Source organism: Nesoenas mayeri (genome assembly GCF_963082525.1).
Source record: "Nesoenas mayeri genome assembly, chromosome: 4".
Taxonomy (NCBI): Eukaryota; Metazoa; Chordata; class Aves; order Columbiformes; family Columbidae; genus Nesoenas; species Nesoenas mayeri.
Genome location: NC_137540.1, coordinates 46,943,970 through 46,969,108, shown reverse-complemented (window position 1 = coordinate 46,969,108; position 25,139 = coordinate 46,943,970).

Below are 25,139 nucleotides of genomic sequence, written 5' to 3'. Positions count from 1 at the left end.
CTTCTTTCATTTTAAAGCATCTTTTTAAAAGAAAAGTAACCAAAAGCCCAGATAAGACTTCAGTATTGAACTTTACACTGTTTCTGATTTGATACTCCAACTCTTTTGTTTGTTTACTACCGGCATTTTTGAGAAGAAAGATTTGCATTTTTAGTTCCTAGGCACTCTACCTTGCTTTGGGTAGTATCAGCTTTCACCTACTTATCAAGGTGCCTATCATCCTGATAGCTTACAGCTCCTTCTGTTCTTGTTTAGTCCAAATAATATTGTATGATTTGCAGTTATAATGTCTCATTGCTCACTTGCTTTCCAGGAACAGTTCTTGTATGAAACACAACTATTAATCTTTTCGCACAGTTAAACTTTTCTTCTCTTTGGTCCTCTAGGTAGATCTTTATCCATAACAGCACTGCACCTTTCCATTCAAGTTTACTTTCTTTCTCAGAATCCTGGCTGGAGTCTTGTCAAGTCTTTGACAAGACTGTGAAAGTCTACTTAAATTATTCTCATAGAATCTCACTAACCTTGCATATTCAAAGAATTATAAAGGACTCAAATGTACGTGCTTTTTTTTTTTTTTTTTAGCCTGGTTTTCCTGGAAAATGATCATTCTCAGCCTTGTTTGGTATGTGTGAGTCAAAGGTTTGTGTGACTATGGGCTGATAATCTGTCCTAATAACTTTTGAACACAGAGGTGAATAGCCAACAAAAATCTTGAGCTTCAGAGATATTAAATTACTACAGATTTCATAAGTGTAAGACATCATACAGAGACTAGAGGCTTTATTAGCATATCAACTGCCAGACATAATGCAGTGTGATGAGCTCAACCCTAATTATACATCAGAGAAACCACACAGGGGAAATCTTTTGTGAATATGGATCACATGAGAAACTCCTGTCTATTTACACCTTATTGGATATTTGAAAATCTTCCTCTCAGTCAAAACATCTCTCCAGTGTGGATTCTTTAATGTTTAGTATAGCACACACTTCGTCTGGTGTAATTAAGCTAAGATGAAAAATCATACATTTAGGGAAAAAAAATATGGAAATCAGGCTTGATAGGGTCTGGCGGACCTAAGGATAACTCTTAGATGATCATGTCCAGCTGTCAAGCAGATATCTTCCAGGCATTGCTCACTATTTCTTTTTCAAGGTTGGTTTGTTTTCACAATGGTATCTGAGTCAACATTCAGATATTTTACTTAATTTTACCAATGTGGTACTCCACAGACTTGTAAAAGGTGGCACTTTGGTCAATACCAGTTTGTCCCTGGATTATTACTACTTAGATTCTGGTTTATTCAGAAAGGATTTTTTGTTTGTTTGTTTGTTTGTGTTTGTTTGTTTGTTTTTAATTCCTTTGCTCTGCGTCATTTTGATTAATGTAAAAAAAATCCTCTCCCTCCAATATCCCATTTCTCTCTATACAATGACAGACCTGAAAGGGAGTGCAAAGGACAGAAAGTAATTGACTTCAGTGAAGTGGAGTAGTGACAGAAAGGAAATACTGAAGGAGCTTTTTTCCTGGTTGAAAAGGAAAATCTCTTGTTCAGTTTTTATGGCTATTTAGGATTAAGCTCCTAGTGGAATCACTTTGCCAAGATGCTGTGGTAGAGGTCCATAATCTGACTGTGTTTCACATTGACAAACACCCCATTTGGTTTTGGGACTCTTTCGTTGAAAATTTAAGGGGTTTTGTTTTTTTTCTTTGCAGTAAAAAGCTGTGATTCATTGGTCAGGGAACAGGATATTAAATGTCAGCTTTTAGTTTTACAATTTTTTTCTGAATCTTCAGTGTGGAATTAGAAAAGATACTCAAAACTGGGATGATATAGTAACCATTTCTTTTTTAACAGCCTTCTGTTAAGCCTGGGATTATTTTTTTCACAAATGAAACAGATGTCCTGCCTTTCTAACATGTAGCCACCAGATAAGGTTTACAACAGCTTTCAGAAAAGGAATGGTGGATTTCAAGATGCTGTTTATATGTTTGTCCAACCTTAACAATTTCCCCAGTATATTATACTTACATTTCAAGAGGGTTTTATTTAAGCATCTCAAGCAGTTCTGAAATAATGCCTATCATTTTACTGAGTATTTTACTTCTGATTCTGAATTGAATACAGTGAAATACATGTGGTAAATATCCTGTGTTCATAAAACTTGAAATTGAGGCAATCTAAATAAAGAATGTAAGCAAATCTGTACGTTTTCATAGAGTAGGGTTTAACATAAGAGCAAATTAAGGAAATAAAGGGGTCTATTTCCCACCACTGACTGTTGCCAAAGAGGTTTGAACCGCCTTGAGGAACTATGGTGAAGCACAGTCTGAGTGGAAAGTATTTCCACCTCCAGGGGAGAGAAAATGTCTTGAGAAGATCTTGAGAACTTGAGAAAATAAGATAGACATTCAGGATGCCACTGACTTCCCAGTACTAGTACTAGCTATGTGAAAGAAACTATGCAATTAATAGAAAGATGCGATGGTCAGAATAAATAGAAGAATATCCAGGGACAGGGAACTGTACAAGAATCTCAGACATGAAGGACAGAGAGGATTCGGTTACAGCAAACTCTCCTAATTAAGGAATAAATTCTGATTCAGACTATTTCAAAAACAGACTTTTCCAGAAGTCAGAAAAGATGATGGAGTTGGTACTCTACTGAGGGCTGAGAATAACTACTGGAATAAGAATCAGCATCTGGAGGTTTAAACACCTCCTCTTTACTAGTAATGAGTTGGACAATTGGAGAAATGTGGTTAAATAAACTATTGTCAAGGTTTGATTGCAGGGTGACAATAAACTGTGGCAGATGTATTGTTAACCTCCTCTCCCCCCTTCTCCCCATTTAGCCGCTCTCTCTCCCCCTTTCCGACTAAGGACACGCAATTGGGAGGGAAAGACGGACAGAGAGAAGAGAGTTGGAAAAATTAAAAATGTTTTACTAATGCTACTAATAAAAATAGAGAAAATAATACAAAATATACAAAACCAATCTTGAAAGTTCTGACAACTGCTCCGGCAGACGTAGGGCCAGCACCCAAAGTCCTGGACTGGACTCTGCAGCCAAGTGGAACTGGATTCAGTCTGTCCATAGGCTTCAGTTTGCAGGGATGACTCGCAAGGTCCTCTTCTAATGTTGACTATAAGGAAAAGGGATGAGATCCTCATGATTTCTCACTTTTATATGAATTATCATGTGAATGGGATGGAACACTTAGTTGGTCAGTTTTTGGTCACCTGTTTCAGTTCACTGCTCTTGCGGGATATGCATCCATCCTTATCAATGGCCTTGCATTCCATTGCTATGTCTACCAAAACATATATCTAGCTTTCAGGAAACTGCAGTTAGTAAAAAGACTTTAGCTGACAGGAAAATGCACAGATACTAAGGGAACCGACCAGGAAAGTCACCATCCTAGATTTGATTCTCACAGAAAGGGTCTCGTCAGAGAAGTGGTAACTGTCAGCTCTCTTGGCCACAGTTACTACAAAGCAGTCAGGTTTAAAATCTTTGCTAATAGAAGGAAAACTGCCAGCAAGACCTTAACACTAGATGTGGAGAGAGGAGACTTCAGGCTGCTCAGAGAACTTCTAACTAAGATTCCCTTGAAATAAGCTTTTGAAGGTGTTGGGGTCCATCAGTGTTGGTCGTTTTTTAAGTACAACTACTAAAAACACAGGACCAGGCAATTCAAAAATGCTGAAAATCTAGCAGGCAAGGCAAAAAGTCAGTTTTTTTGAGCAGGGATCTTCTTCTTGTAATATAGAAAAAAAAAAAAATTACGTGGTCAGTGGAAGGTAGGTCAGGCAACATGGGAAGACTACAGGGATGCTGTTCGCCGTTGTAGGGAGAAAATTCACTCTGCCAAAACTCAGTTAAAACTCAAGCTGGCCAGTACTGTGAAGGACAACAAAATGGCTTTTTTAAACATATTAGTGGCAAAAGACAAACTAGAAATAACGTTGACCCATTACTCAATGAGCATGATCACCTTATTAGGGACATAGACAAAGTTGAGACGTTTAATGCTTTCTTTGCCTCAGTCTTCAACACCAATGATGGACTTGGGGGCCCCCATAACTCTGGGTTAGAAAACCATGGCTACATGAACGATAAACTCCCAATTAATCTGGAACTTTTACAGAATTTGCTACTCCAGCTCGATCCCTATAAGTTGATGGGGCCTGATGGGATTGATCCAAGGGTGGCTAAAGAGCTAGCTGACATCATAGCAAGACCTCTCTCCATGACTTTTCAATGCTCCTGGGCATCTGGAGAGGTCCTGGAAGACTGGAAGCTGGCAAACTTGGTCCCAATCTACAAGAAGGGCACCAGGGATGACCTGGCAACTATAGGCCTGTCAGCCTCAGTTCTGTACCTGCCAAAATCATGGAGAAGTTTGTTCTGGGAGTTATCAAAAAATGTCTGAATGACAACACACTCATTGGTACCAGCCAGCATGGGTTCATGAAGGGAATGTCCTGCTTAACAGATTTAATTTTGTTCTATGACAAGGTTACCCATCTAGCTGACCAACGGAAGCCCATTGATGTGATCTTTTTGATTTTCAGTAAAGCCTTTGATACTGTCTCTCACAGTATCCTCCTGGACAAGATGCCCAGCATACAGCTGGATAAACACGCAATGCACTGGGTGAACAATTGGCTGATGGGCCGGGCTCAAAGGGTTCTAGTAGACAGGGTTATGTTGGGCTGGTGACCAGGCACTAGTGGGTTTCTGCAAGGATCCATCTTGGGGACAGCACTCTTCAATGTCTTTACAAATGACTTAGACTCAGGACTTCAGGAAATACTTAGTAAGTTTGTCAATTACATAAAATTAGGAGGACCTGTTGACACTCTTGAGGGCATAGAGGCCCTGCAGAGGGATCTGGACAAATTGCAGAACTGAGCAATCACCAACCACATGAAGTTCTACAAGGGCAAGTGCCGGATTTTTCACCTGGGACACGGCAACCCTGGCTGTACATAGACTGAGGGATGAGGTGCTGGAAAGCACCTCTGTGGAGAGGGATCTGGGGTTTCTATTCAATGGTCAGTTGAACATGAGCCAACAGTGTGCCCTGGCAGCCAAGAGGACCGTGTCCTGGGTGCACCAAGTACAGCATTGCCAGCCAGGTGAGGGAGGTGGTTGTCCTGCTTTGCTCTGCACTCGTGTGGCCTCACCTGGAGCACTGTGTGCAGTTTTGGGTGTCACAGTATGAAAAAGATATTAAGCTACTGAAGAGAGTCCAGAAGAGGGCTACGAAGATGGTGAAGGATTTGGAGAGGAAGCCTTATGAGGAGCAGCTAAAGTCATTTGGTTTGTTCAGCCTGGAGAAGAGGAGACTGAGAGGAGACTTCTTTGTGGTCTACAGCTTCTTCACAAGGGGAGGAGGAAGGGCAGGTGCTGCTCTCTTCTCACACATGGTGTGAACTGTGGAGTCGTCATATGCAGGGATAGGAGGTAGACTCAATGATCCTTGTGGGTCCCTTCCAATTCAGGACATTCTATGATTCTATGTCAGCTAGATTTCTGCTGTAGCTTCCACAAGATACAGTGCAAAGTTATTCTAGGACTTAGCTTGTCTGGAATTCAAAGAACATAAGCAAATTCTTGCTAGAACTCTTGAAAATCAAATACCTGTTTACTAAGTAACTCAGGTGTCAACACAAAAAAAGTGTTGAAGGCTTCTTTTTCAGTGAGATATATGAAATGTTTTACCTGCTGTAGTTGAAATGTTGAGGATTGAAGAATTTTAACCTGATAATTTCTTTACAGTTTCTCCGAAATTTTCTAAATAAACTGATTGCAAGTATGACATACCCTTGTAAATCTGTATGCTTAAATACTTGCCCTTGTATTTAAGAAATCTTAGCCTCCTTGAAGAACTTGTATATATAAGTCTTAAGGACAATTAAAAATGAATTGGTATTGTGTCTAAGGAGAGATCACAGTCAAATGAATTTGCTAAAGATTTCTGCACAAATGGCATTGTGGAGTCCTTTTCTCCTGTATTTGAATTTGTAAGTAATTTAAGTGGCAAATGTAAGGATGCAGTGGTATATGAGGTGGTGAGATCTACAGGATTCTAAACCAACTGAAAGTTAGAAACACTCACACATTCAAATGTGATCCTCTACTGACTATGCCAAACAAATTATTTATAGATATGGATCAAATTTAGATATAAGAATAGTGTTGGTTATTTATTTTTTTGTTTAAAAAAATCTTCTTATTCCAATTTCTGAAGTTGTTACCACTCAAATTATCCAAAGTGACCTTTATATAACAACAAAAATAACAGCTCCACTTAGTTTTACACACATTGTGTAACCATTGCCAAGAGCATAAATATTCGAGTAGCTAGTGATACTGGTTTCTATAGAGTTTTACTAATTTACTTTGTTTTTTTAAAACAGTTTGGCAGACATTGACTGGTACTGGATATAATAATATTAGTAGATATTTTCTTGAAATTTATAGCATGCAGGATGTTCTAACTTGTTGAAACCTACTAATTACATTAGTGGAAAGAGTCATATTGGACAGATGAGGATTATAACCATATCCTTCATTAAATACTAACAAGCCAGTTTTCATAACTCTTCGGATTTAGATATTTATGTTCCTGTTATTTTTTTCTGGCCATTAACTATAATCTTAATAATCACACATCTGCTCATAGAAGCTTGTCTTTCTTAATTCACCTATCACTGTTCTGCGCATTCCCTTGATATCTGCAGCTTTCCTTAGTTTGTCGAACCTGTCAGTCCAATGTAGAGCACAGAATTAGTAGTGAAGAGAAAGAAGCAGTGTTCCAAAGAGAAAAAGAAACAATACTAAGCAAGCCGCAATCAGCTCTGAATTTGAAAAGGTAAAGTTAAGATTCTGCAAATTTCCAGGTTTGCTCAAAAATTCTGACTGAAGAATTGTGCATGATATGGACAGTGAAAAGGAATTAGATTGAGCATGAAGATTTATGAAACCAAAGTATGTGAAAAATTCAAAAGAAAATATACAGGAACTGTAAAAAATAAAGAATAAGAGAATTAAGGCATGAGGAGTATTTCAAGTTTCTTTTTTCAAACAAAATTTGAAAGGATTCAAGTGCAAATCGGTGCCATCACTCTAGTGGTACGTTTATGGACCCCATTTATCTGCTTAAATATTTCATTTCTAAATATAAATGCATCTAATAAATGATAATTATAGTCATGACAAGAAATTAAAAAGAAAAATATAACAGATTCCACACAATAAGCTAGCCAGTGAACCTCTCAAAGTCGAGTGGCAGATAAATCGAAAAGTAACTGGAAGAACATGAAAACTTTAAGTTGTGTTACAGGAAGGAGAAAAAACATAGAGAAGCACTGATCTTAGTAACAAGCAGCAGATATTTTGCCTTTGACAAAGAAGCAAGTGATAGAATGCATGTGACCCAACAGTAGTAGTCCGAAGAGTAACAAACTGAAAAGCTAAAAAAGAGTTAAGTGGAAGGGCAAAAAAGAAGAGCTTTTTTTGGAGAGAATAGAACCATATAATCTGTACTGAAAATGAAGAGACCGGTTATTATGGTGCCTTCTGATTACTGGCATAGATACAAATTCTGGATTTCCTTGCTACTATATGAAATTCAGCCAGTAGACGATAGTCCTCAGAGGAGAAGAAGAAAATTAGCTTTCCTTGAAGAGATGAGTGAAATCTCTTAGACCTTTCAAACACTAAATAGAAATGTGCAAAGTAGAGAAGCATTACTAAAGATTATCCATCATATGTGCCATGGTGTGCAGAAGAGAGGGCTTGGGATTGTTTGCAATAGTGAAGGATTAGAGAGACTTTGAATTAGGTGACCTCCAAAACAGAAAAAAAGAAATATTCATACGTAGTTTTGAAGTCCAGTAAACAGGCATCAAATATACTTTAAGCTATGCAGGAGGCGTGGGGGATGGGAGGGAAGGAAGACACCTTCTTAATTAATGCGTGCAGTGCAGTGTTCTAATGCATGAAGATGACTGATGTGAAATATAAGTAGAGAGACTTAGAGGTATATTAGTACATTTGCATAAATGTAAGAAAAAGTAGATGAAAAATGTCAAAGATCATTCCCTAGTGACTTTGGTAGAATACTTAAAAACCTGCTTTTGCACAAAGTAAAAGTCTTAGCAGATTTTCAGGGTGATAAAGTCTGATGCTTACAGTATCAGCATTTACAGCATTATCACATTACTTTTTGACTAGATGAGAAGATAATAGTTGATATTCTGTAAATAAGGGCCCACAATACACAAAAATAAGATGGGAACAGTTGTGGTCTCCCCATGGCAGGAGAACCAAAGCAAACACTTCTAAGATCATCCCATAATGTAATCTACATCAGGGAATATTGCACTCCAAGTGTTTTCTGTGGAAAATATATCTCCAAAATAACTTTTAAAGGATATTTTCAAGTTCTAATTTTGGCATAAACACTGTAATCTATGAGTTGCTTGACTTATTTTATTATCTCTTCTAACATGCCATCTTTTCTCCATTTTGATAAACTTATGTGGAGTCATGTCATGATGGCTATGATGCTTTCTGCCAGTTCAAAGGTTCAGTCAGTAACCATGTTGCAGATGGGCTTCCTCCATCCCAGCCACATGCAGCAGCTAACTGAACAGATGCAATAGCTAAGTGAAAACTTCCTCTGCAAGTGAAAACTTTCCCTTATAAAAAGAGTGTGATTTTTCAACCATTTGAAAGAATGTTGCATGTCCAGTCAAATGCATCTCTGTGTATTGACAATGAACATCAATAAAACAGTGAATATATCAGCTCCTCTGAAAGCACATGAGAGGCCCATAGTACAAGACTGGAATAGAGCCTGAGGATCAGAATAGAGAGGAGCATGTATACATAACTCAGAATACAGTTATAATACAGTTTCTGCACAATTAATATTGAAGGTGTAATAGCCACTTGGATAGTCATATATGTGCTTCAATTACATACTATGCCTAAGGTAAGAAAGGTTTTCCTCCAAGATATAGATACGGAGATGAACCTACTTTGAGAAACACTGAATAAAATTTCTTCGAAAGTTCGGAAGTCCTTTATCTTTTATGGCAACAACTAATTACAGTACACAACAGTAAATTTACAATTTTTCCTTTAAAATTTATGATATCTCATTCTGTTTTCACTCTGATGCCTTTTATCACAACCTGCATTTTTCTCTGGTGAGTAGTAGCTCTTTTATTTGTTGGATCATACTTTGTATGTTTTGTATGTTCTCAGGGTGAAACTGGAAATCAATAAGGCTTTGGTTTGTCATGTCCTGGTTGCTGCTTGCTTTGTTAAAAAACACTTCCTAGAAAGGGGAATAGATTTACACCTTCATGGAAGCAGATGGAAACATGCAGGGGCAATATTTCAAAGTGCACGTTGAGGTAGGCAGAGGTACCTTTGTAGAACATCTGACCCTGGGAGACTGCTGAGCAGAGAGTAAATCCAAAGTTATTCCTCTAGCATGACAAAGAGACTGTGTAGGATTATTTCATTATGGTCCAATAAGGCAGTAAAGGTCGCTGGATGAAAGCAACCTTAAATGAAAGGTCCTGCTCCTCAAGGACATGGCTGGCAAATGCAGAGAGATTTCTTTCCATGTTCCACTTCTTTCCCTATTAATTTTCTATTTTTCATCTCTGTTCTTTAAAGAGAATTTCTTGTTCCAGTTAAAGTTCTTACAACAGATCTATAAAAGCTGTTTGGTCTTGTTGGAAAGCTCACATAAAAGAAAAGAAATAGGCAGAACCACCTTAAAGCTCTGGCTGATTTAGGGTGTAACCTCACTGGTAATTCACTTGATAGTTAACATCATTAAAAGAGAAGTTATCATTCTTGATTAAATGCATTCATGTGTTGAACTTATTTTCTCTGTGTCTTACTTTGAAATGTATTACTCACTTGGAGCAGAACCATCCTGGGATAATGCCAGATAGTTTAGAAGATGTCAATAGCTGGAGGCACCATACCCATATATAATGCAAGAGAGTTCCCTCATTCCATTTTCCCTGACATATCCCTTAGATGCAATTATTCCATTGGATGCCCCCATTTGTGCAAAGAGACAGAGGACAAGTGTTTTCTGGACAAGTTGCAGTGCTGTCAATGTGTGCATGATTCCCTCTTTTTCCCCCTTAGGTATGGCAGACTCCAGAGGATGGAAGTCAGACGATGTGTACTGAAAGAGCTTAAACCAAAGCTTGTTGGACATGCTGGAGATGGTCTCCCACAAGTACGCTTCATAAAGAGGTACCTGCATTTCCTCCTTTCTCATCCCACCCCTACTACTGAATATGCTGAAAGCAATAGCCTTCATTAGATTTGATCATTTGCTGAGATAAGCATTGCAAGTGCTGCTGTCTAGTCTGCAACACTTCTCCCTCACTGTGATTGCTGAGGCAGAAAACAGTGTGTATTGGAATACCGCTTAGGATTTCAGCAGCCTAATATTTTCCCCAAATTCAACTAGACATAATTTAATTTTCTGTGTTGCAGAGTCTGAATAATCTTTTTGTAAATTAAATGTATCTTGCATGTAGTTTCATGCTCTTTGCACAAAAGTGCCCAGTATATCTTGTGCTATAGTTACTACATGGCCAAGTATTGTTTTTTGTTTACATTTTGTAGTAAATTTTGCCAACAAGTAAACAGAGCAATAAATCAAATTAATAGAGGAGAAATACTTATTGTTCCATATTCTCTCTGTAGAACTTTGGTTCCACAGGCTGCTGTATTTAAGATCTGATTTAATTTTCACAGTATTTTTCACTGGATAACAGTCATCTGCTGTTACTGGTCATACATACCACAGTGATAACTGCAAACAGCTTACATTGAAAAAATAAGTATCAATAATCCTTATTAAGTGATCTAAGAATTATGGCAAACAAATTATGCACTCTAACTCAAAAATAAAAAAGAAATAATGAAAATAATACAAAACTGACAGCAACAAGAGCAAAGTTTCAAAAGATTTGAGAAATATTTGTATTTTTCACTACTACCACTTATATTTTTCAGCCAAAAGGGACTTACAATTAATACTGTAAGGATCACCTATTTTAATAAATAAGTTTCCCAGAATTATGTGTACATAAGTTTTTTTAAAAAAGCAAGTTTTCTGATCAATAAGGTTTTTGTTTGTTTGTGTCTGTTTGTTTGGTTCTTTGTTTGTTTGGTTTTTGTTTTGTTTTGCCTTTTTTTTTTTTCAATGAAACATTTAATTTACTTAATATGAAAGCATCTTTAATCCACCTGAGTTGAACCATCAACATTTTCCCTAGTATGACTTGAAAATGTGAAGGTAAGAATATTGAACTATTCCCAAGCAGTTTAAATGTATTCAAGCATAAGGTAGTTTGAAAAAGTTTGTCTAGGTATTAAGAAGTTGGGGACAGTCTCTCTGTGAAGCAGAAAAGCTGGGATGCCTGCTGTAGCCTGACGAGGTGTTTGATGAAGCACAAAGGCAGAGTAAGTCCCAGATGGAGTATTCCTGCTTTATATATGCAAAAATTTAAAGTTTTAGTGTACTCTCCCCATCTGTTACATCTCTAACTTGTATGCTGTTGTCAGCAGCCATATCCTCTGACCAGATTAAATAAAATATATTGTCAGAAAGTTCACTGGCAAAGTTTTTACTTGCTTAATTGCAAGTTTCCATCTCCAACCATGGAAACTATAACCACTTTCCTTAACTAAGAGTTTTGAAGACTTATTCGTTGCACTCACTTTGTTCACAGGCCTACAGTTTGTGACTGTGGTCACAGCTACAGCTTCTTACCCTTCCCTGCCTTGTGCAAACCCTTTTTTCCATTTTACCTCTCTTTATCTCAAAATAAAAAGTGGTCATGTATACCGTATCCAGGTTCAATTTTTTCCCAAAGAAAATACACATTATTTACAGTCTTCATTCTTTTGCAAAGAGTTCATTAAAGAGAAAAAGGAAACTCTCCACTAAGTGAAGAGACTTAATCATGGAGCCAAGCCTACAGATTTCAAAGTCCTGAAGACCCTTCAGCCTCCATAAAGTCAATATAACAGTGCTCTCCAAACTGAAAAATAATCTCCTTTCACTGTGTCCTAAATTATACTACAGACAGGAAAGTGGAAAGCATAGACATGCACAGAAGTCTGAAATATCATCAGATGAACTTACCTGCCCTGCCAGGCTCAGGTTATTACTTTTAGAAAAATCATCTAGAAGTAACACCCCTCCTCACCTGCCACCTCTCCCTCATTTTAAGCGGATTGAAATGAAAAAAATCTAACCGTGAAAATGCACTATGTTCAAGGATAATGGGTGAACAGATTCCACTTTGTTATAGTGGCAAGCACTGCAGCCAGTGATTACACTTTTATCAATACAACTGGATCAAGAAATAGTTGTTTGTGTGAGGAGCTCTTCTTGTCACAGTGTGCAACAGTGCATATTCAAAAAACATGAATACTTCATCTAAACTTCATAAACTGACAGACTTGAGGGGCTCAAGGGGCAACCTGGTTATATACTCGGATCACTTCCCACATCCAATTGCCCCTGAACTGAGTTCAGTGACTTGCATTTTGACTAAAGCGTATCTTCCAGGCTAGAATCCAATTTTTGTCTGAAAAGAAGAAAAATGTAATAATTCTCTCAAAAAAGAATGAGTACTTGGTAGATGAATAGTAACAATTTGAGGTTTCGCGATCAGTAACATATTACTAGCCAACAGTGGGTCAGTGACCTGCATGAAATACAATAATGATCTCAAGACACATCACACAATCTATCTTAACTCCAACTAATTGTCATCCCTGTTGGTACTTTAAGAAGAAATTACAAGAACTGAATGAGCACTGAAAATGAGTTACTCTTTCATTCTCACAAGGGAGTCTTTTCAGCTTAAAGCTGAAGGTGTTTTGGAAGACATATATTAAAATGTGCAACAGAGTAGTGTCTCTGCAGTCTCTGTTCTTTTAGGAAATACAAAACTTCTGTTTCCAGAACTTTTAATGAAAAAATTCTGTGAGTCTCCCAGTTGTTTCTGTTAATAAATGGGAAAAATCCAGAAAGCATGGAATAAACCAATTCATTATACAAACATGTAGGTACACCTTTATTGTATCTCCATGGCTGGACATTAGAGATGGTAGAACAGTTTTTCCTTCTTTGTATCTTCTCTTAGATATGGTATATTTAAAGCAAGTTCTTCACCAACTATTCACATTGCTTTAGGGAATAATAACAGGCATGCCGGTATTTTACTGTTTGTTGTCAACCCCAGTTAATACTTTGTTATATTAATATACATTAATTTGTGATTTTATTATTGCTTCAGGGCATATACACATCATTATGTTTCAGGGCACTGGTTCATCATTATGGTGATTATTCAAGAACGATGTGTTGATGGCTTTAATGGGCCAATAATCCAGTACTGAAGGCTCTGTAATGAAATTCAGTATTGTTGTGAAATTATTCAATACTCCATAGTGATATGATTTGCAGAGCTGTAAAGCTGTGCAAGTAGAATAATCTGTTAATACATCTTTTTGCAGCTTTTCAGGGTTGTTATCTGTTTCTTTAGGAATGCTAACTTTCCCACGTGATATTTCCTGAAGTTACAGAGGACTATTTTGATAATATGACAATTCGCGTATTATTTCACTAGTTGTCTGCAACAAGATGTTTAGAAAACTTCATTGTTTTAGATAATAGCCATGAAACTAAAAAAAAAAAAAAGGAAGAAAATATGACTTTCTGTAATGAAAATAATTTTGCATACTTTGCAAAAGAACTTATGAAATGCACATTTCTTGTATCTTTATGAAAGTGAGAACAAATGTAATGGGAGGATAAAAAATTAATGTACCTTTCATTACTTTAAGTATTTGGTAAATGGTAAGACATCATGTGAGTGTGAAACTTATAACAGTAAGTTATTTCAGCTGTATTTTCCTCATTTCCACAGATTCATGGCTTTGAGTGTATAAAACACATATTTCACTAAATCTGAAAATTTTCTCACAGTGATGAATATTCTACATTACCAGATATATATATGTTTACATGTATGTGCATGTGTATATTAAAGTAGTTACTTGCATGTATGATATTTTGGTATGATATCAAAACACAAAAGTTTGATTTCTCTGTTCAATTGTAATGTGATTTTCTGTGAGCCATGCAAATATAAACTTACTTTTCTCTGTACCACACTTTCAGAAAAAAAAATACACTACAAAATATTATTCTCATTTGCATGCACTTGTCCTGAAAATCTGAGGTATGAGCAAAGAAGTGTCTAGAAAGAATGACTTTTGTTAAGAAGTCATTGGCATCACAAACATGAAACATAAGACAGTAACACTACTTGGGAACACAAGTCTAATGAAAATACAACTATTTGAGAGATAATCTGTGGTGTTGCTCAAAGAATGTTGCGGGAGTAGTTAAGTACATACCAAATGTTTTTCCAATGAACTGTCTAAAGAATTGTTGCTGACAAAGACAGTTATCACAATGTCTTTACTGCCTTTACACAGAGCTCTCATTGCTTTCTTTATACTCAACTGCACAAGACTGTAAGCAATCACAGCTTGATCTCACTGTGTAATATTTCTCATATTAATGTCCCTTCTCTTAGAAAACAGTTTCTTAATGTTAATCTTGACCTGCCATTATAAATACAAACCAATACTTTGTTTCAAAATCAGCATGGCCTAGACATAGTATATGTAAGTCATCATAGATAATGAGTCCTCTTTGTTTAAGCTAGTATACAATAATAATACCCAGATTCTTTATTCTTGAGAAATACTATGCAGGTTTTTTGCTATATTTTTTGGATATGCAAACATGGGAAAACCTGAGATAATCTAGTACCAAAAGTATGAGTTTTGACTGTTTTTCAGATTCACTCACTGTTTTGTAACTTGTTCAGCAAAGAAATTTACTGTGTTGGGTTTTTTTGTTGGCTTGTTGTGGGGGTTTTTTTGTTGATTTTGTGGGGTGTTTTTTGTTGTTGTTGTTTTTGTTGTTTTTGTTTGTTTGTTTGTTTTTGTGGGGTTTTTTTTACAGGCTACAAGTCTTCTGCATCATCTGTAATCATATTTAACTAAGAACTTGGCAGCTGGTTTTAAATCATACATGATTCAGGTTGTACTGCCTTCAGTGGGTACTAGATTTCAAAACCTTGATTTAACATTTTGGGAAACTGAGATAAAACCTGAATACAAGGTGATAACAAGTGATGGTTATGATATTATTTCAGTGCAGTAAATTAAAGACATTCCAGAATCAATCTGATAACACGGGAAACTATTTCAGATTACAAACCACTGGCTTGTCAGCACTGGAAAAACTTTGTGTGAGGTGATCTAAAAGAACAGTACAAATATAATCATAGAATTATTGGTTTTAATAAAAGCTGCAAGTTAACTTTGATGTTATTCGTCACCCTCTTTAATTTTCAGTGCTAGGGTACTGCAACAAAATAATTTAAAGTTCAATGGTCCCCAATACTGCAGGGCATTAGTCTGCAGTTATTTGGTGATTTCATGGCTACCTCTTAATAGTTTTTCTTCATACGCTTCAAAGAGAAACTGACATCAATGAGGTAAAACCTGTCACATCAAATCTCAATTCAGAAACACTGGAACTTGCCTCATTTCTTTATAAACTGAGAAGAAAAATATTTTAAAATGAGATAATTTAAATTGTGACAACCTGCTAATGGAAAAAGATGGTGTAGATCAAATTTTTGACCACCAGATTGTTTGTGTGCAGTAGTTGGAAGGTATGTGAAGAGATTTTTTATTTTACTACTGCTGTTGCTTTCTAGACAGTATATGGTATATAATATGCAAATCATATCAAACTAAATACTGACTACAAATGATTACAAGGTGGGAGGAAGCACATTTGCAAAATTTTGTTTGTTTTCAGGAAGAACTGAGGTAGGATTGAAAAAGAGCTGTACACCAGGATCGTGTAATACTTTGTACTTCATGGAGGTAGATGACTGTAAGAAAAGAGAAGGAAACAAGTCACTCCAGTAAACTGCCTGAAGATATGAACAGGTGACTATTAACAATGTTTAGGGTGAATAATGTAAAAATTATATGCACTCAGTGTCGTGATTTAACCCCAGCCGTCATCTGTGACTGTGATCTGAGCACCCCGCAGCCTCTTGCTCCCCTCCTGTCCAGTGGGATAGGAGGGAAAATGGAAAAAAAGTAAACTCCTGGACTGAGAAAAAGACATTTTAATAGGACAACAAAGGAAGAGAAAATAATAGTAACAACAATTATAACAGATATGATATTGAATATACCTTGGCCAGTTTGAGTCAGGTCTCCTGGCTGTGCTCCCTCCCAGTTTATTGTACACCTGGCACAGTGTAAGAAGCTGAAAAGACCTTGGTTAGTACTAAGCAACAACTAAAATATTAGTGTATTATCAACATAATTCTAAATCTAAATCAAAACCACAACACTACACCAGCTGGTATAACTCTAGAAAATTAACTTTATCCCAGCTGAAACCAGTATAAATATGCAACATTCATCAGATACTGAAATAAAATAGATGTTTGTACTTTGTGTTTACAGAGTAATTTTCTGCACATCCATGTGAATATTTTAAAATTCCATTTAAGTTTTTATTCCTGTCAACTGAACTTATCTGTATGTATAAATTTACAGGAAGATGATATAGAATAGATACTGGATTAGGAATGAATGAGAATACTATTTTTTGTCTTCAAGTGCTGTTACACATGTGTACACAAATTTACAGTTTGAGTCAAAAGTACTAAAACCTAAAATCTCTTTCAGTAAATACCCATGTCAGCTGACACGACATCCATAGCTAGTATTTCTGAAATGTGGTCCAAATTGGTTACCAGTAGGGTTACATGCCCTCAGGTTTTTCACAGGACCAAAAAGAGTGATTTGTATAGCCTGAGAGAGCAAGTATCACTGTTGAAGAGTTCCAGATATAGGTGACACCAAATGCTCGACATCCCAGAGCTGTCATCAGGTTGTTTTATCACCAGATTAGTCAATTTTTATTTTCACCCCAACATCATGATTGGGCTCCATGGCAAAACTGAATGACCTTAGCAGACCTTAACCGCATATTAGAATTTTTTTTTTCTGGACCATCCCTCATTGTCAAATATTTTAGCTGTTGCATTAAGATTTTCAGCATCATTATTAATATTTTTGCTGGGCTGGTGCCACATGAGGTTTTCCTTTCGCCTATGAATGATGATGTATTTTCTCATGTTCTTCATGTTCATAAGAAGAGTAGTCATGATTCTGGGTGGCAACTGAGCTTCCTTTTCATAACTTTTGTCAGATCCTTCCTAAGAGACATAGACAAGCTTTAATCTGCTCCATCAGCTACTGGAGTGTTGGAGAAAAACAGTCCTGCCAAAAGTGTTTCTTAATGTATTCTCTAAAACAATTAAAAAGCCCTTTGATTAACACAGGTAGAAAATACTTACAGCCTTGAAATGATCATAAATAGTGCTGGTGTGCAACTTAGTTTGGCTCTGTATCGTGCAGAAGCCTTCAATAGTGTGCCACAAAGATCAGTACTGGTAGGCTGTGGCACAGGGGGAGGATGTTGGAAAAGACAGTCTCATTCAGATGCAGCTCACGCTGTGTTGTGTAAGGATGAATCGGTCTTTATGACTTCCTAGGGTAGTAAATTTTCATCCTGCTGACAACAGGAGTAATTGTTCTGTGCAGAATAAAATTGCCTGTTTAAAAGTTTAAAAGCCCGATTTTTATGAGCTATACTTCCTTATTTCTTAGTTTAACTTATCAAAGATCATCGTTACTGTTATTACTACTCATGATAGTTATGTTTGTGGATAAAGCATAGAAAATTTTGCAAATTAACATGTTACTATGTAGGACAGAGAAGTACTAGGTTGGTGCAAAAGTAATTGCAGTATTGCACTGTGAATTTTAAATCATTGTAACTAGGTTCAAAAATATCTTTGTTAATCAAAATAGGAACCATTAAAATCAGCACAGTTTTGCCAATGAGAAATAAGGTTTTTTATTCCCATAGCATAAAAATACGTGCCTCAGGATTTGACAAACTCTTGGAAAGCATTTTCTACATCCTAATGGTTGTGGAAGTGTTTTCCCTGCAAAAAGTTGTTGAGGTGTCTGAAGAAGTGGTATTCTGTTCACAAGGAGTCAAGTGAATATGGTAGATGAGGCAAAAATTCGTATCCAAATTTGTTCAACATTGGAAGTGTTGTTGGTTGTGTGACGTGCGGTCAGGCGTGGTCGTTGAGAATTGGGCCCTTTCTGTTGACCAGTGCTGGCTGCAGGTATTGCAGTTCATCGTTGTTGTGTAGAAGACGACAACACTTTAAAATGACAATTTTTTTTTTATTTTCAGTCAGCTCATGAGGCACCCACTTATTGAGGTTTTTCAACTTTCCAATTTGCATCAAATGCCGGATGACAGTAAAATGGTTGATGTTGAGTTCTTTGGCAACTTCTCATGTAGTTGTAAGAAGATCAGCTTTGATGATTGCTCTCAGTTGGTCATTGTCAACTTCTGATAGCCAGCCCCTATGCTTTTCATTTCAAGCTCCTGTCTCCTTTGCAAAACTTCTTGAACCACCACTGCACTGTACGTTCGTTAGCAGTTCCTGGGCCAAATGCATTGTTGATGTTGTAAGTTGTCTCTGCTGTTGTACAACCCATTTTGAACTCAAATAAGAAAACTGCTTGAATTTGATTTTGTCTAACATAATTTCCATAGTCTAAAATAAAGATAAAATAAACAGCAAGTAATAAGCCAGCAGGAAAAAAACAAACAAACAAAAAAAACCACCAACAAACAACAACATAAAGCAAGAAAAATGCATTAAAATGATGTATAACACAACCGCATTTATTGAAGAATGTATTCCAACATCAAATGACAAATTTCAACAATGCAAAAACTGCAATTCCTTTTGCACCAAACTCATTTCCTTGGTACTAAAACCTGTATATTCCACATTATCCTTTGTGTTGACTAATGATGATTTAAAACTCTTTTAGCATTTTGGAGGTGTTTAGATTTAAATTTCTGCAAAGGAGTTTCAGAGTTCTCTTGCGAAAAGAAGTTATACTAGCTCTCCACTTCAGTAGAAGGTGCACAAAGGAAAGGAACACCTTCATTAATAAACAAAGCCTCTACAGACACCAGGCTAAGGGTATCTTGTCACAGCTGTCTCTGCTTGTGCTAAAATTGTGATTTAAAAAGTAATATACACAGACTGAGTCAGAAAAAGATTAAGAAGTGAGAAAATGTTAATATACTCTAGGTGGTGTTCCACAAAATTGTGTTAATATCTCTCAAACTGTGGAAATACTAGTGATGTAATGCTGGGCCTTTTTCACACAGAATATCTAATTCTTGCAGTGAGCTATTTTAAATCATCTGTCACAAAATCATTTGAAATTCAATTTTTTTTTTGTCTTGAAGTAGACTATATTGGAATTTAAATATTTTATTGCCCTCACACATAGTTTCATGAAAAGTTACAGCTCTCAAATAAATATTTTGGGGAACTTTTTTTTTGCAATAAATCATGTATCTTTTTAGAAGAATCCAGCTGAAAATAATAGTACTTTATTATTTAGAAAATTCTGCAAATTATTTGGAGTATTTAAGTGTATAATTTTTTAATTTCAACGCACAGAAATGCTATATCTGACTTTCTCCCTTGCATATGTGCTCCTCTTCCACATTGCTGAGTTTTCAGATAGGTTTATTCCATTATATATTATAATCCATTCTGCCAGCAATAAATCTATACGGTTTGTAAAGGAAAAAATCAAGCACTATACATATTTGAATGTTGCAAATGTTTCAGTTTTTTCTGATAAAATTAAAAGTGAATGTGCTGACACTTTTTATGTTTCTTATCTCTAGTTATGAATATGCAGCAAACAATAGTAACCCAGTTCTGCTTTTCTGCATTAGTTGGATTTTTGTTTCTGCACAGATTGGGGTACATGTCTTATGTGAAACACAGGTTATTTTCAAAAGTGCTTCCCCTTCTGTGCTTGGATATGCACACATTACTATTTATATGTTGTAAAATAATGTCATGTTAGTATTTCAAGCAGTTACATACAATAATATCATTGGATCAAACTATAGCCTCAATTACCTGTGAAGAGGAGAAAAATGTCTCTTTGAAAATTTTTTTCCTGGAAGCCTTTTTTGCATCTCTAAGTGTACATCCAAGTAAACTTTTTAATGCTTGCAAAGAGATGTGCCTTCATTGGTAAAGCAGGGTAATGGAATCAGTGTTTTTCTTTGGCTTCTCCTTTGCCTTCCTTTTTGACATTAGACAAATAAATAACCCATTTCTGTCAAAAAGATGTTCTATAATACTCTTTTCAATCTGAGATTAACAGTAGGAACACTAAGACCTTCAATGATATACAAAATATATTCTTACCAGATACTATTATTACTACTTTGCAAAACAATAATTTCAAAAATCTATTTTGTCAGCATACAATACTCATTATAAATAGGTTTTCATTATTTGTTAGTCCACATGTTTCATTTATGTTTTGGATGTTAATTCTGATCCAAACCAGAAATTTTATAGCTTCTTAAGACACAGGTGTTCTTTTAAGACATTAAAGAAGAAAGTATCCTAAACCTGAAGTCTGAAAATGGGGAGATATTCCACTTATATTGTGTCCCATTTCTGAACTAGATAGTCACATCTGGAGATACTGTGGGCCCAGGGTCTTCTGTTTTATTACATATTAAAGAGGACCACAAGTTTTAAAGATAGTGAGGAGGGCTTTTACCAGGTTCTTAAAAGAGGGGGTAAGGAATCTTCTAGTGACACACATAATGATTGTAGCACTTAAACCATGTTCTTTCATCTCCCTCACTTTCTTCTGTAAAGGAAAATTCAGTCTTTCCACTGGGATTACTGGACCAAGGAGTTTTATTCTCTGCAAAATGAAGGAAAGGTTCTTTAAAGTGAAAACCCATCAGAAATACAAAGGTTAGTTCCAGACAGAATGGATATGTGTTTCTATGTCCACCACGTGTCCAGGTGCATTACCATGAAAATGAGAAGAGGGAGCAAAAAGGAAAAGTCTGTTCCACAGCCAGGGACAGACCAGAGTAGAGCAGCTTTCACCTCACTACAGGGCAGGGATATGGTTATGTAAACACTCAGAGCCAAGAATTACCATAAAGTGTTGTAAACACTTTCTATAGAACTAATACATGAATATTATTTTTAAATGCATAGATATGCAAGCCCAACGCCTTGGAAAAAATACATGCACTTTGTGTGTACCACACAGAGCATCTTGGCAATCATGGTGATACAAACACCTATTTGAGTAGACACTTGACAGCTTATTTGTTAAGGTTAATTCACAGATTCACATATTTGTTTTTATTTTGGGAAAAAAAAAAAAAAATCCAAGAATCAACCACGGCCAACTTACATTAATAATAAGATTTACAGTGAATTTGATACCTTTTTCTTCAAGTCATTGGTAAAGACATTTGTTTCAGTGTTAGATAAATTATTGTCAAACCTTCCCCAAGAACAGCTCAGAAGGATTCAGATTTTTTGCTGATCTATGATCATTTTTATTATAAAGTGAAAATGTTACATTCTTATGCTTATGCTTTTTTAGTGCTTCTACAAAAAACATAAACTTCAGAACTGTTGTTTCCACAAAGGCTGAACTCAGCAATATATTCTTAAATAATTGCTGAGAAGCCTTTACACAGCTTTATTCAAGTCAGATGAATTTTACAGAAACAGAAACACTGAAAGTCGTAGTTGCAGCAGAGCAAGGAGGTAGAAAAATGAGCTAGTGTGTATTACGGCTTACATTTTTTTTTTCCATTGGTAGCTTGACTTACTCCAGAAAGAAAAAGGTTTCGTGTATTATACACACAATACAAGTTTACTGTATCTCAGAAAAATCACATGTAGATGGAAAACACTCCAAAAACTTTGATATTTCATTTCTGTTGTTACTGATAACATCAGTTATTATTTTGTCTTGTATTTTCCTCCGTGTCTCAGTCAGATAGATTGCTATAATATATCTGGAAAGGGCACATGTGAAACATATGACATGATTCATTTCATCAAAGGTCAAAACGAGATGGAGATTTGTCTGATGCTACAAGAACAAGTTACCCACCATAATTGCATCATTTGCTACTGAGAATGCTACTGAGAAAACAAGACAAACATCAGATGCTGAAGGAGAAAATGGAAACCTGTGTGGAGGTAATCCAAAGTCCGTGACTGTCTTACACATGCAATGTGATGGTGTAAGGGCAAAGACAATAGCTGATGGGGTAAGTGTTAATCTATTTCTCTGAGGGTACCACACGACCGTGGCAGCAGCTGCAAAGGAAATCAGGTTTGTCTTCTTTCCCTCAGCAGCTGCACAGCAGCAGTTTTATGCTACAAGTCCATCCTTCTTCACTTAAATTCCCTCAGAGACTTCAAAGTTCAAAGCAAAACATACATTTCCCATTATCATATTTATAGTTAGGTGACTATGTATAGATTCTTACTCCTTCACAATTCCTTATTCTTCTTTGCACTTAGCATAAACAGTGTCTTCCTCAGGGTAACAAGTACTGTTACTATCCAAGTCTTCTCTTCAAACTAAGGTATACTGGATAAAAGAAAACAAGTCAACAAGCAAAAACTAAACCAGTATTGGCTGGCCTAATAGCATCACAGACTGCTGTTTGAATATGATGGCCTCTTTGTCAGTGGGGGAAGAGATTTATCATGAACTAGGAAAGTAGGGAAAAATACCTGAGTCATGAATATTGGACATTCCTGCATCTCTATAATAAGCAACAAAACTAAACCCGTCTCTTTTTGGTGACAGCAATTATTGCCTTTCTTCTCACCATCCTCTAGGATAACAGGAATAAAATATTCTTAAAAAGAAAACTTCTATCTAATTGACAGTTTACACAAATACCTCTGTCCTGAAATGGCTCAAATGTTAACAGGGAAAAGTGTGGATACTTTGCTTGGTAGATGGTTCATTTCAAGATTAATAAAAGCAACTAACCTGTGTAAATGCTTGGTTTACATGGAGTCAGTGTATATCACAGAGAGCATTGACCCCCTATGTTTCTCCAAGGGACAGGTGTATAGTACATTCTCATGTTAGAGCTTTCAATTTGTGCATTATGATATATCTCAAGAAAAGGGCAGCAATCCTGGGATGAAGTTGAGCATTTGAGATCTCATCCTTATATTCTGTGTATTGCTTGAATTCCTTGGTAACCAAGACAGAAAAAATAATGTGTGCTGGAGCATTTTGGATTTTCCAGTTACACAATTTGGTCTAATAAATATCCTCCCTTGTTACTCGTGTAACTCTGCCTATACTAATAGTACTACATCACAGCTATATTGCTATAGTCAGGAGCTGTTATTTCCTGCTTATTTTGCTTTTTGCTGTACTAAATTAGGACTTCAGTTTGCATTTGGTCTAATTTCTTCTCTCCTAGGCAAGGCATCACGATGATATGTATAGCACAATGTATTTAGCTTCAGGCTAAGAATTAGGCCATTCTTCATTTTGTGGACACTTAACTTCCCTTTCACATACTCCAGTGTCTAATGGGATGGGACATTTACCCTTTTGTCACAGGGGTATTTCTGGGAGTGAGTGCAAATAGATATTGTTAACAGCAGCTTAACATCACTCCTGCTGTGTAGTTTGTGACTTCCATTACTTACCTAAAACTTATTCACTCTTAAATATATCCATAGTTACCTGTATCCTTTTAACTAAAAAGATTATTGCAAGTTTTATGCTCTGGTTAGATGTACTGTATACGATGCAAAGATACCTATTGAAGTTAAATTTCTCACTTGAATTATATGAATGTTCTTCTCCCGCCTTATAAATCTCTTGATGTGCTGCTTTATTTGAAAATAGCTGCAGTGTTTTGGAAAACTGTCATCTTTTACTAGTCTTTCCAGCTAAAGGGAGTGACATTGTCATTTTTTCATGCCACACAAAAGCTTTTAACTTGCAAACACAGCCTCTTTCACTAACATAGTACCTGATTTATGTACTCTGAAAAAATAAAAAATAAAATAAAAGAATAAATGGCAGCAACATTTGCTTTTTAATAACATAAAGAAAAAAAATACTTCCAAGTCAGCCAGGCGTGAAGGAAACATACAGGAAGGGACCTTAAATACAAGCTGCTGACAGATCATGAACCAAAACCACCTTTTATGTATCTTGAACAGAAAACTTTGTAATCATCTATGCTATCGGTAGTCACAGTATATTCACTGAGATCATTATACCAAAATCTTGTAAGGCTTGGGATTATCTGAAAGAGTAGGAAATGTTCATTTATTCATGAAGGAACACTGAAAGGCTTCTGTGTAGTATTGGGTCTGTCTTTAATTAGAAAGTCAGGGAAGTAAGGCATTAGTTAAACTTTGCCTGAATAGCAAGTCAATTATTTAAAAGAAGATAAGAAAGAAGAATATTTCTCTAGGAAGAACAAACAGGTTAATCTCAGGTGTTTATTCTTAAAAGGTCATCAAAAATCATTGTGCTACGCTCAAATGTAGTGGGAAGACATTTGTTAAGCAGATAAAACATAAAGGATGTTGGATTCACTGTAACAGTGAAAACAGGCAAACAATGACTACTGAAATTTAATTTTTTTTCTGAAGCCCATCCATTCAGTCTTTGATTCAGAACTAGTTAATAAAAAAAAATCCTGCCAGATGTCCTGCAAGCAAGTTGTGGATATGCCTTTAAATTACTGTTGACACAAAGTAGTTTTCAGTTGATCTAAAACATTAACATTAAGATCTAAATCTTAACTCTTCCCTTCCAGTGAGAGGTTTGTGTGTCATCAAAAAATGTTTAGGCAGATTTTACACATGTAAAGGCTGTTTTCCCTTAGTAGTAACTTTTACGTCTTTATTTTACATTGATGGATACTTAATAAAACATCAGTGAATGGTGTAGTTTAACATTTTTATGAAGCAGATTTTATTCAAACTATAAGT